The sequence below is a fragment of the Microplitis mediator genome, chromosome 9 (genome assembly GCF_029852145.1).
Source record: "Microplitis mediator isolate UGA2020A chromosome 9, iyMicMedi2.1, whole genome shotgun sequence".
NCBI lineage: Eukaryota > Metazoa > Arthropoda > Insecta > Hymenoptera > Braconidae > Microplitis > Microplitis mediator.
This window is the reverse complement of record NC_079977.1, coordinates 2,571,731-2,584,029: the sequence shown is the minus strand read 5'-3', so window position 1 is coordinate 2,584,029 and position 12,299 is coordinate 2,571,731. Positions and strand designations below refer to the sequence as shown.

Below are 12,299 nucleotides of genomic sequence, written 5' to 3'. Positions count from 1 at the left end.
AGACGAGTCCGAACACCACAATTGACGCACTGAGGGCTTCGGACTAAATCCTTTTTTTTAAATTAATCACATCATTAATCAAATATGGATTGCATTGAAAAATGTTCCTTAATAAATTTCCTTTAAAATGGTATATATCATTAACAACTTTGGTGTACTATAAAGAAAGTAGAGAGGATTTAAAGTCCGTAAAAGGGCCGAGAGTGAGAGAGTGACAGTAAAGCACACCTAACGCTTTCGCGATTGAGGTGTGCAATATAGATAGCCCGAACTGGGAATCGAACCCAGACCGTCGGTATCACGCCGAGTGCTCGGAAAGGAAGGAAATTAAAAAAAAAAATTGTGACAGACACTTAAAATGTACGACACTTAGCGCCTACAGCCGGTAGTTAAACATATTAGATAACTTACAGCTGGTAAAAAAGATATCTGATCGTTGTAATAGTGACGTCATCGACGGATCAAAAAATATTTTTTAGCTACACGTGCGATCGCAAATAACCAAAAAAATCGAAGTAACTCAGCGAGCCATCTTGTGACAGAATTTATCATCATATTAATTAATACACTTACCGACTTCTCTCATTTTTAACGAATACTCAAAATAATTTTACTAAATAAATATATGCAGGTTATAATCCACCATTTATAGGCGCTAAATGTAGTACATTTCAAATATCTGTCACAAAAACTAATGTATTTATCTAGTACAATCGAGTCTAAGACGCGATCGCACTCGATAGATAAACTACTATTTTCTAATCATAATTCGAAATTTGTCTTGTAGTCAAAATTAAACTAAAATTCGTCTTTAGCTCGACCTTCCTTAAAATATTTTCAAAAAATTCTAACCCTTCCCTTGAAAAAAAAAAAAATTTTCCACAAAAAAAAAAGGAAATTAAAGAAAAATTTCTTCTATTCACAATTTAAAATTTGTCTTGTGGTCAAAATTAATCTAAAATTCAACTTCATTTTGAACCTCCCCAAAAAAGTTTTCAAAAAATTTGACCCCTCTATTAAATTAAAAAAAAAATTTCTTCATGTCCACAATGAGTATTTAAAAATATATTGAACCCAGCCCTCAAGTTCTCCATTGTAAAAAAAAATAAAAATAATTACACTTCAATACTCATTGAATAAAATTTTCAAATATAATTCTTCCGAACTCGAGCGCGCGCTAAATTATTTTTCTCATACATTCAATAGAAGTAAAAATAAATAAAATTGAAAGTCATCGTAATAAACTTCAGTATTACCTTTAAATTTATAGCAGCTTGATTCTTAATTACACGTGCACAGTTTATTTACTTCATTATTTAAAGTTACATTAATTTAATTTCCCATTAAATAAGTTATCTTTTAATTAACTAATTAAATAATAGTTTGTGTAACATAATTACACATTACATTCTCAGTATCAGTAAAATCGTGTATTAAAAACAATAATATCAAGGCTACTGTACGTAAACTTTGGAAATTCCTGGCAAGAATCTCAAATTTATCTGATTAAATAACCGGTTTACGTTCGTGGTCGAGGGTGTGTTGCATAATTTAATAATAACTCCTTATTCGTTCTATATATCATACGTACATATACATATGTATATATTATGTAATTAATAGAATTGTCCAATATATATGCGACGAATGTAAATCATATATATACTAAATTTCTCATTTATTTGAATGTGTAAATTCTTATCTACTTATGAAATAACTCGATATACATTTTATTTTTTTTTATTCTACAAAAATATCTGTTACTCAACGGCTTACAATTGAGGCCGACACTAAGCAAAAAATATGAATCAGTCAGAAATTACATTTTGTATAAAAAAAAAAGTATCATGAATTAGTTTTATAAATATGGTGCAGATTTTCATTTGAAGCCGACCCATGTTCTCACTGAGGAAGAGACGTTACTATAGTATTACCACAGGTAATCCTAATTTGCCCAAGATCATCACTATTACTGCGAAGATCGTTTCGAAGAAACCTACCGAGCGAGGTTCTCTCCTGGTGTTTTCTTCGTCCAGCATATGGATACTTTTTTTCTTCGAAAAAATTGGGTCACAATTTACCTGCAAAAATAAAAAATTTCGTTATTAATTATTAATTTTTCTGGTGAATTAAACAGAGGGGGAGGGGGAGGTAAAATAAGACAGAATTTTTTTTATCATGAGTACGCGAGATTATTAACCATCCATTTGAATTAATGGGAAAAATCATTTTAAAAAATTTTTTTTTTTTATTTTATATTTTTTGTTTTTACACCAAAGTGATTAGGAGGAAAAACAATTAGTTTTTTTGGTGCTATTGATTAATTAAACTTGTATGGTGATTGCGGGTGTATTATGGTAGTGATTAATCTCGGGTAATTAAAATTTTTTGTAATTAACTGGAAAATGTCAGTATGCAGAAGTAAATTAATTTTTTTAAATTTGTTTTAGGGAACTAATGAGGAAATAATTAAATTTTGTGATAAAGAAAATCAATTTTTGAATTAATTTTTTCTGTTTACAAGTTTGTCAAAATTTAGTTTTATTTTTGCTGGAAAATTGTAGAAAAACTTATTTTCTGAGACACAAAATTACAAAAAAATTATTTTATCAATAGATTTTTCAAAAAAATTATCAGAATTTCACTCCATTTATGTTTAAAAATTAATGATCCTGAAATTGTCAAACAATCAAAAACTTTTCGATTTTTTTTTAACATCAATTACAAAAAAAAAAAAAAAAAAAAAAAAAAATATGCATGTTTAAAAAATTAGAAAATTTGTAGGTGCAATTTTTTGAAATTTTTTTTTTTTATAATTTATCGTTTTTAAAAATAATCAAAAAATTATTAGACGTCAGCTGATTTCCATATAAAAAAAAACTATTTAATACTTATTATTTTTTACATAAACAAAGAAAAAAAGTGAGCAAAAATATATCAGATATCAAAAATTTTAATTTTGAATTTGAAAATTTAAAAGCACGAGAATTATAAATTTTTAATTAATTTCTTAAATGTAAAGTGAAAAAAATTTTCGAAGTGAACGTGGATTGAATTCGTAGATCAGCGTCTTTGCGGATAAAATAAAATCCCCTTCGAAATCATTCTTCTAAAAAAAAAAAAAAAACTCCTATTTTCCGGTATGCAAAATAATATTTTTTAAACCAGACCTCCAAGTGATGTTTCGAAAATTGATGACGTCGACTGATAAAAAAAAATCTCTAAATATTTTATAACTAAAGATTAGTGACCAAACTTCTGCGCTATTACTCAGAGTAAGAATAATAAATTACCAATCAAAGCCATCGAAAAAAAAAAAAATAAATAATTATTGGATACTTACGTAAGCAAAAATGCAGTATAGCAGGAAAGTGAAAACAAGGATGCGAACCATTTTCGTCATTTTTTTCTTTAACTTTTTCAAAAAACAGAAAACTACAAGTGTCTTTAGTGGACTGTTGCACACGACTGTAGTGAAAATGAAAAATTTCCTCCCTCATATATTATATTTTCCTTCATTAAGATAAGAAATCCACAGAAGTCGGCATCCGTCAAAAACCTAGTGGTCAATTTCATCATTCACTTTTATCAGTTTCCAATCTATTAATTTGGGGCCCATCCTTTGGCCATAGAAAAATAATATAACGCAATAGTTTAGTCATCGAACTCCTCGTTATTTTCTCATTATCATCATCATTAAAAATTAAGTTATTAAAACTTCCATTTATTTTAATGATAAAAGTACAATTGCTGACGCACAATTTTTAAATGAATGAATTAATAGTCAATAACTAGCGTAATTATTTTATATATAAATATATACTCAATCAAGGTCTAGTAAAAGATGGCAGAACTGATAAGTAAATATCATTTTCCAACTCATTTTGATCGGAAATTTAATTCTCTACAAAAAAGGTCCTATAATAAAACTTCGTGAAGTTAATAGTTAATGAGATAATTGCAATTTTGCTCTAAAAAATGAAATTTTTCAAGATACTATTACTTTTTCAGGGCCCCCCTAAGCCAATTATTACTTTTTGTGGCTTCCAACCATAAGATCACTTTACTTTTGTCCTATTTCGAACAAATTTATGGACATTTTGCCAAAATTCTGAAAAAAAAACTTTTTGTGGGGCAGAGCGGCCCCCCTCCAAAATATGATAAAAAAATTTTTTTTTTTAAATTGTTTTAATCATTAAGAATGTATTTCTTTCTCTTGACAACTATTTTTGGTTTTATATTACTTGAAAAAAATTTTTTAAAGCGTAAAAAATCGTTCATTCTCGATTACCTTAATTACTAATTGTTATTTAATAAAAAAAAAAATCAATTCTATAATTTTACTTTATTTCAAAAATTTATCAACTAAAAAAAAAAAATCTAATTTTTATAAATTTTTAGTGACCAAATTTGCCTCTTACACAGAGAAACGGCCGAAAAATATGAAAAAATAATTTTTTCGGAAGTTTCGGCTGGTCCATTTTGCCCCAGGTGTTATGTGTAGGGCTAGAAAAGTGGAATTATAATATTTTTTTTAATTTGACGATAAAAATATGAAAAAATCACTTTTTCAAAATTTTGGGCTTGTTCATTTTGCCCCAAATGTCATGCGTAGGGGTAAAAATGCGCAAACATATCGGATTTATAGTAATTAGTCGAAAAAAAAAAATTTTTTTTTTGATCAAAATTTCAGGGGGGCCGCTCTGCCCCACCCTCCCCTATATGTCATGTAATTTACACGAAAAAAAATGATTAACAATAATTATAGTTTAACTTCTAATTATTTATGTTATGTTCAATAACTAATGTCGTTTTAATCAGTAAAATTATGATTTCAATGTTTAAACTGCTATCATTAACAGTTAATCATTGAAATAAACTGCTTGACAATTTAAAATTACTACTTAAACCTTAAAAACTACACGACACTTCCCGTGTAAAAAAAAAATGTCAAAAAAAGGTTAAAAAAGTGTTGACTATTGTAAAGTTCAAAACGTGACACAACGACGAACTCTTTTTGAACACTTTTTAAATTTCTAAAGTTAAAGGGAGTAGAAAAAGTTTTCCCCAATTGTATAATTGTACGTTTTTTGAATCATTTGAAAACTAATTTATTGACTCTTTTCGGAGCGTTTGATTTTTTTATTTTTTTATAGTGAGAAACACGTTTAAAAACGACTAATTTTGAACAGTTTTTAAACGTTTTTCGATCTTTTTTCTATAAGTATTCTGATTTCGTTTGCAGAGTACTTGTTTTTTAATTTGTTTTTTTTTTTTTTCTTGTTCAAAAAACGTTTAAAAAAATCGTATTTTGAACCAAAATAAATTCAGCTATAAATGCTCTGTAAACGGGATTAGGAAGCCGTTAGAAAAAAGATCAAAAAACGTTAGAAAACTGTTTAAAATGCGGTGTTTTCAAACATTTTTTTAACAAAAATAAAGTCATCTACAAATGTTCCGTAGGCAGGATCAGAAATCCGTTGGAAAAAAGACCAAAAAACGTTTACAAACTGTTCAAAAATAGTCGTTTTTAAACGTGTTTCTCACTACAAAAAAATCAAACGTTCCGAGAAGAGAGTCAATAAATTAGTTTTCAAATGATTCAAAAAACGTACAATTATACAATTAGGGAAAACTTTTTCTACTCCCTTTAATTTTAGAAGTTTAAAAAGTGCTAAAAAAGAGTTCGTCGTTGTGTCACGTTTTGAACTTTACAATAGTCAACACTTTTTTAACCTTTTTTTGACATTTTTCATTACACGGGTTGTCAAAAAAATGCATCTGATATTAATTTCTTACGTTCTACTCCATAATATTAACTATTATTCAGTCAAGACCCGCAGTTGATGAGAATCCGAGTATTATTTACTAATATTTTTTTTCCGTGTAATAGAATTGTCTCATATATATTCGACAAATGTAAATCATATATCTACTAAATTTCTCATTTATTTGAATGTGTAAATTCTTATCTACTTGAAATGAAATAACTCGATATACATTTTATTTTTTTTTATTCTACAAAAATATCTGTTACTCAACGGCTTACAATTGAGACCGACATCGAGCAAAAAATATGAATCAGTTAGAAATTACATTTTGTATAAAAGAAAGTAACATGAATTAGTTTTATAAATATGCTGCAGATTTTTATTAGAAGCCGACCCATGTTCTCACTGAGGTAGAGACGTCAGTAATACCGGCTCCTATACTGGCAAAGAAATGCGCAATTGCTGCCCATAAGCTGGCGAAGAAACCATCCGAGTGAGTTACTGTCGTGGTGATTTGTGCGTTCGGACTACTGATAAGTCCGTGCTCCGGAAAAAATACTGGGTCACAATTTACCTGCACAAATAAAAAATTTCAGTATTAATTATTAATTTTTCTGGTGAATTAAACAGAGGGGGGGGGAGGTAAAAGAAGACAGATTTTTTTTTTTTCATGAGTACGCGGGATCATTTACTATCCATTTTAATTAATGGGTAAAATTATTTTTTTAAATTAATATTTTTTGTTTTTACACCAAAGTGATTAGTAGGAAAAAAAATTATTTTTTTTGGTGGTATTGATTAATTAAACTTGCATGGTGATTGCGGATATATTATGGCGGTAATGAATATCGGGTAATTAAAATTTTTTTTTAATTACTGTAGAATGTAAGTATGCGGAAGTTAATTAATTTTTTAAATCTTGTTTTAGGGAACTAACGAAAAAAAATTAAAGTTTCTGATAAAGAAAAAATATTTGAAGAAATCGCACCTGTAGATTTAAAAATTTTCTACATGTGCATATTTTTTGTCATTGATTTGGTGAAAAAAAATTTTGAAAATTACTAATTGTCTGCTAACTTCAGGATCATAAAATAAAAACTTTTTTCAAGTATATAAATGTTTGTATCCTACCGAGTAAATATTTTTTTAAATGAAGTATTTATACTTGAAGAAAATTATTTTTTTTTTTTTTCAGTGTAGATTTCAAAAAATTAATATGAATTTCGCTCCATTTCTATTTAAAAATTAATAATCCTGAAATTGGCAAACAAGAAAAAACTTTTTGATTTTTTTTTCAACATCAATTACAAAAAAAAAAAAATTAAAAATATCCACATTTAGAAAATTAAAAAATCTGTAGGTGCAATTTTTTCAAATTTTTTTTTTTCAATAATTCATCGTTTTAAAAAATAATCAAAAAATTATTAGACGTCAGCTGATTTCCACATAAAAAAAAACTATTTGATATTTATTATTTTTTTCATCTCTTATTTTTTAAATAAATAAAGTAAAAAAAATATATCAAATATCCAAAATTTTAATTTAAAATTTAAAATTTAATAGCATGTGAATAATCAATTTTTAATTAATTTCGTAAATGTAGTGTAAAAAAAATTTCCAAGTAAACGTGGATTGAATCCGGAGTGAATTCGCAAAGTAGAATTTTTTTATTTAATCTTACACTGAAATTTCTTCCAAAAAAAAGGAGTAAATTCGGATCAAAATAAAATCTCCCAAAATCATTCCTCAAAAAAAAAAAAAAATATTTTCCGGTGTACAAAATAATTTTTTTCAAACTCAGAACTCCGAATGATATTTAATTTACATTTCAACAAATTGATGACGTCGACAAATAAAAATAATAAATTACTAATCAAAGCCATTGAAAAAAAAAAAAAAAAAAATTATTGGATACTTACGTAAGCAAAAATGCAGCAAAGCAGGAAAGTGAAAATAAGGATGCGAGCCATTTCCGTCGTTTTTTCTTTAACTTTTTCAAAAACAAAAAAATTACAAGTGTCTTCAGTGAACTGTTGCACACGACTGTAGTGAAAATGAAAAATTTCCTCCCTTATATATTTTCGTCATTAAGATATGAGATCCCCAGAATTGGGCATTCGTCGAAAAACCTAGTGGTCAATTTCCTAACTTACTTTTATCAATTTCCAATCTGTAAATTTTACGCCCGACTTTAGGCTATAGAAAAAAAAAACTCAATAGTTTAGTGCATCGAACTCCTCGTTATTTTCTCATTATCATTATCATTGAAAATATTTTAAAATTTTATTATTAAAACTTCCATTCATGTTAATGAGAAAAGTACAATTGCTGACGCACAAACTTTAAATGAATAAATAAATAGCCAATAACTCAAATAATTATTTTCTACATAAATTTATTCTCAATCAAGGTCTAGTAAAAGATGGCAGAACTGATAAATATATATCGTATTTTATTACAAATGCTAATTGAACAAACAATTACATAAAATAATTGAAATAAATAAAGGCATCTTCCAGCAAATATTTATGCGCTTCAATTATCTGCGCGAAGTTGATGCCCGGGGGCGAATTATTGACAATTTAATTACACTCAGATCAGTCAGGGTTCAATTTTCTCGTAATAAAATTAATAACTCATCACCCGAAGTCATATTTATATATTTATATTTTATATTAATGAAAATATGAATTTGCAACCTATGGAATTCGGCGGTAATTATTTAATATTTATTTAATTAATTAAAATAATTAACTGGGGGCAATAATCATTGGTCTGGAAAGTATACGATTGCAAAAGTTTATGTTGATAAATATTTATTTGTACGAATGGAGACGTGAAAGGTAGATTATACTAGATGATAGAGACAATTCAAGGACGGAAATATAACCAGATTGATTTTTTAGCTGCACGAGCGATAATAAAATACCTCCGCGGGATCAGTTACTTCTGGGACCGTTTGAAGTTACGGACATAAAAAAGTTTCCGTCGTTATTGAGAAAAAAAAATGTTGGTTTATTTTTTTTAATGAGTTACATTTAAGTGTTAATTTGCAGTGCTGTTCTATTTAAATTAATTCTTGAGACAAGTGTCTGCTTTGTAATTAAAATTATTTATTATATTTACGTGCAAGAAATGGTTGTTTGTATAAAGATTTTGTAAAAGTATATTTATGTATTTTTAAATTATACTACGTAGGTAATAAGATTATATTTTACTGCATCTGTCATTTTTTTACGGAGTTGTTATCTACCTTTCTCTAAAAATATATATATACATATGAGTATCTGTGTGTGTGGTTTTGGTTTAGAGAAAAGAAAAGTGGGGCAATTTGAGCAGAAAAATTTTTTTTTTCTAATCGTCGCAGACTGGGTACGAAAAATTCGAGTAAAAAAATTTTCTTTTGCCTTAAATATGATGTCATATATTGTCTCAAGTACTTTTATATAGATATAAAAATTTCTATGATAGATCAAAATTACGGTTTCAAAAAAATGTGGGAAAATTTGACAGGTTGAAAAATTTTTAATTTTCAGTAAATTTTTTTTTCTAATTTCCGAGACTGGGTACGAAAAATACGAGTAATAAAATTTTTTTTTGCCTCAAATATGATGTCATATATTGTCTCAAGTACTTTTATATAGATATAAAAATTTCTATGATAGATAAAAATTACGGTTTCAAAAAAAAGTGAGGAAATTTGACAGATTGGAAAATTTTTAATTTTCAGTAAAATTTTTTTTTTCTTATTTTCGAGACTGGGTACGAAAAATTCGAGTGGAAAATTTTTTTTGCCTCAAATATGATGTCCCGAGACGAAAAATTCAAGTCTCTCGGAGTCTCTGAGAGTCTCTTGGAGTCTCTGAATGAGAGACTTATTGTAGTCTCTGGGAGTCTCTGTGTTGGCAGCCACAGAGACTCGTAGAGACTCGATCTCTACGAATCTCTCAGGAAGAGACTTCCGAAGACTGCTTTAAAGTAATAGAAGTCTCCGAATCAGAGACTCTGCGAGACTGTTTCAGAATCTCCGAATGAGAGACTCGGCGAGACTGTTTTAGAATCTCCGAATGAGAGACTCGGCGAGACTGTTTTAAAGTCTCTGAATGAGAGACTGAGGATCAACTCTTAAAATATTTTTATACAAATAATTAAAAATACAATATAGTTTTATATTAATTGTTTTTATTATTAAATATTACATTTAAAATTAATTTAAATTTTCTTATACAGGAGTATAATGCATTATTATTTTACTCATTACTTACACTACTATTTGCTTTTTCAATAGATACTTTCTGATAATATATAGTCTTTAAAAATTTTAAAACATGTTCCATACACATGATAGCCTATGCAGTAACTAATGCTAAAATAAATAAATGTATGAAAAATTAAAATGAAAATAAACAATAATAAATTATTGTTATAGAAATGAATGCAAATACTTACTTACAGGTAATGATGAACAAAGTTCGCACGTGGTACTAATACTATTATCGGAAACTGAAATATAACATGATTTACTGATTTCATCGATTTCTGATGTTTTATTGTCATCTCGAATTGTATCGGCTACTATCTCATCGTCATTTGTGTAATTATCTTTATCTTCGCAATTTTTTTCAAGTAAACTCGATAAAAGTTCTTCATTATAATATTTCTCAGTTTGCTTACAAGCTTTTTGAGATAATAGTTTGAATTTACTAAAACTTTTTTTTTCTGCAATATTTTTGTTGAATTGTTTTTTTTTTTCGAGTTTCTTGTTGCTTTATCAATGATGTTCCCATCTTTCCCCAACATTTATTTTTTCTAATTCTTCTTTAGACCCTATGAATATGATCAGAGATTTCATTAAATAAATAGAAAAAATAGAGAAAAAAAAAATTTTTTTTAATCTTTACGAAGTTGTGAAAATTATTTTGTCATATTACAAGTTTTACTATTTTTAATAACTTACTGATGTATCGGAGAATCTTCGTTTGAGACTTTGATTTTCCCCATTTCACTATAGTACAATATCCCCTACTTCTGCTGTAACGTCTGGGCTCGATGGAATGCAAATGTCTTTTTCGTTAATAACAGACTTTTGCAAGGTTTTAATCAAAAAAACTAAAACGAACATTTTTTTAACACTGTGAAACACAACACGATATCCACTGATATTTCAAGCGAACTATCCGATTCGAAGGTTCAGTTCGGAATGAATCTTTAAAATATTATTTTCTGGACACAAACCTACAAATTTACACCAACCTACGAAAATATTGTACGTGTAAACATATTACTGCCTAATGTAGTACCAATTTTATTATATGTACATACACTATTGTTTGTAGATAAACGTACCCTACTTATAAAATTTTTGTTCCTGTTTGGTCTTGTTGAAGAGATAAATTTTAAAGCTGTTGGGAAATTCCCAGTTTTTAGTCTCTGTAAGTCTCGTGTTGGAAGACTAAATGTTTGCTGGGAAATTTTACAGTCTCTAGTCTCTCCAAGTCTCGTGTTGAAAGACTACATGTTTGCTAAAAAATTTTACAGTCTGTAAGTTGTCTCTTTAAGTCTCGTGTTGGGAGACTTAATGTTTGCTGGGAAATTTTATAGTCTAAGTCTTCCATAGTCTCTGAATGAGAGACTCTGGGAGACTCAAAGAGACCATGTGAAACACGATTGTCTACGAGTCTTTAAAATGGAGACTCAGAGAGACTCAGGAAGATTCAGAGAGACTCAGCAAGACTCAGCGAGCCTTCTAGAGACTCTCAGAGACTCAGAGAGACTTGAATTTTTCGTCTCGGGGTCATGTATTATCTCAAACTTTTTTATATAAATAAAAAATTGCTATGACAGTTAGATAAAAATTACGGTTTAAAAAAAAGTGGGAAAATTTGACAAATTGGAAAATTTTTAATTTTCAGTAAAATTTTTTTTTTCTAATTCGAGTAAAATTTTTTTTTTGCCTTAAATTCGATGTCATATATTGTCTCAAGTACTTATATATAATTATATATATATATATATATATATAAATTTCTATGATAGATAAAAATTACGGTTTAAAAAAAAAGTGGGAAAATTTGTCAGATTGGAAAATTTTGAATTTTCATTAAAATTTTTTTTTTCTAATTTCTGAGACTGGGTACGAAAAATTCGAGTAAAAAAATTATTTTTTGCCTTAAATATGATGTCATATATTGTCTCAAGTACTTTTATATAAATATAAAAATTTCTATGATAGATAAAAATTTCGGTTTAAAAAAAAAGTGGGAAAATTTGTCAGATTGGAAAATTTTGAATTTTCATTAAAATTTTTTTTTTCTAATTTCTGAGACTGGGTACGAAAAATTCGAGTAAAAAAATTATTTTTTGCCTTAAATATGATGTCATATATTGTCTCAAGTACTTTTATATAAATATAAAAATTTCTATGATAAATAAAAATTCCGGTTTAAAAAAAAAGTGGGAAAATTTGGCAGATCGGAAAACTTTTAATTTTCCGTAAAAAATTTTTTTTTCACTTCTTGTAATCTGAAT

At 27.5% G+C, this 12,299-nt stretch overlaps 1 protein-coding gene and 1 long non-coding RNA gene across 5 annotated transcripts in view; one reads left to right on the top strand and one right to left on the bottom strand.

Moving 5' to 3' along the window:
• LOC130675215 (UNC93-like protein) overlaps window positions 1-12,299 on the top strand; it is a 206,175-nt gene that overhangs the window by 181,390 nt on the left and 12,486 nt on the right. The window contains exon 1 of one of the 4 annotated variants that reach the window (XM_057480769.1): window positions 8,729-8,969. The exons of 1 other annotated variant lie outside the window; for it this stretch is intronic. The gene's annotated coding sequence lies outside the window, so the exon portion shown is untranslated. Of the gene's footprint in view, window positions 1-8,728; window positions 8,970-12,299 lie in introns of those variants that run through there. 2 more of the 4 variants (XM_057480773.1, XM_057480770.1) reach the window with 2 other exon arrangements.
• Window positions 9,999-10,909, bottom strand: LOC130675219 (uncharacterized). Its single transcript, XR_008991241.1, has 3 exons — window positions 10,729-10,909; window positions 10,221-10,598; window positions 9,999-10,137 (listed from the first exon to the last, which is right to left on the bottom strand). It is a non-coding gene; the product is annotated as an uncharacterized LOC130675219 (long non-coding RNA).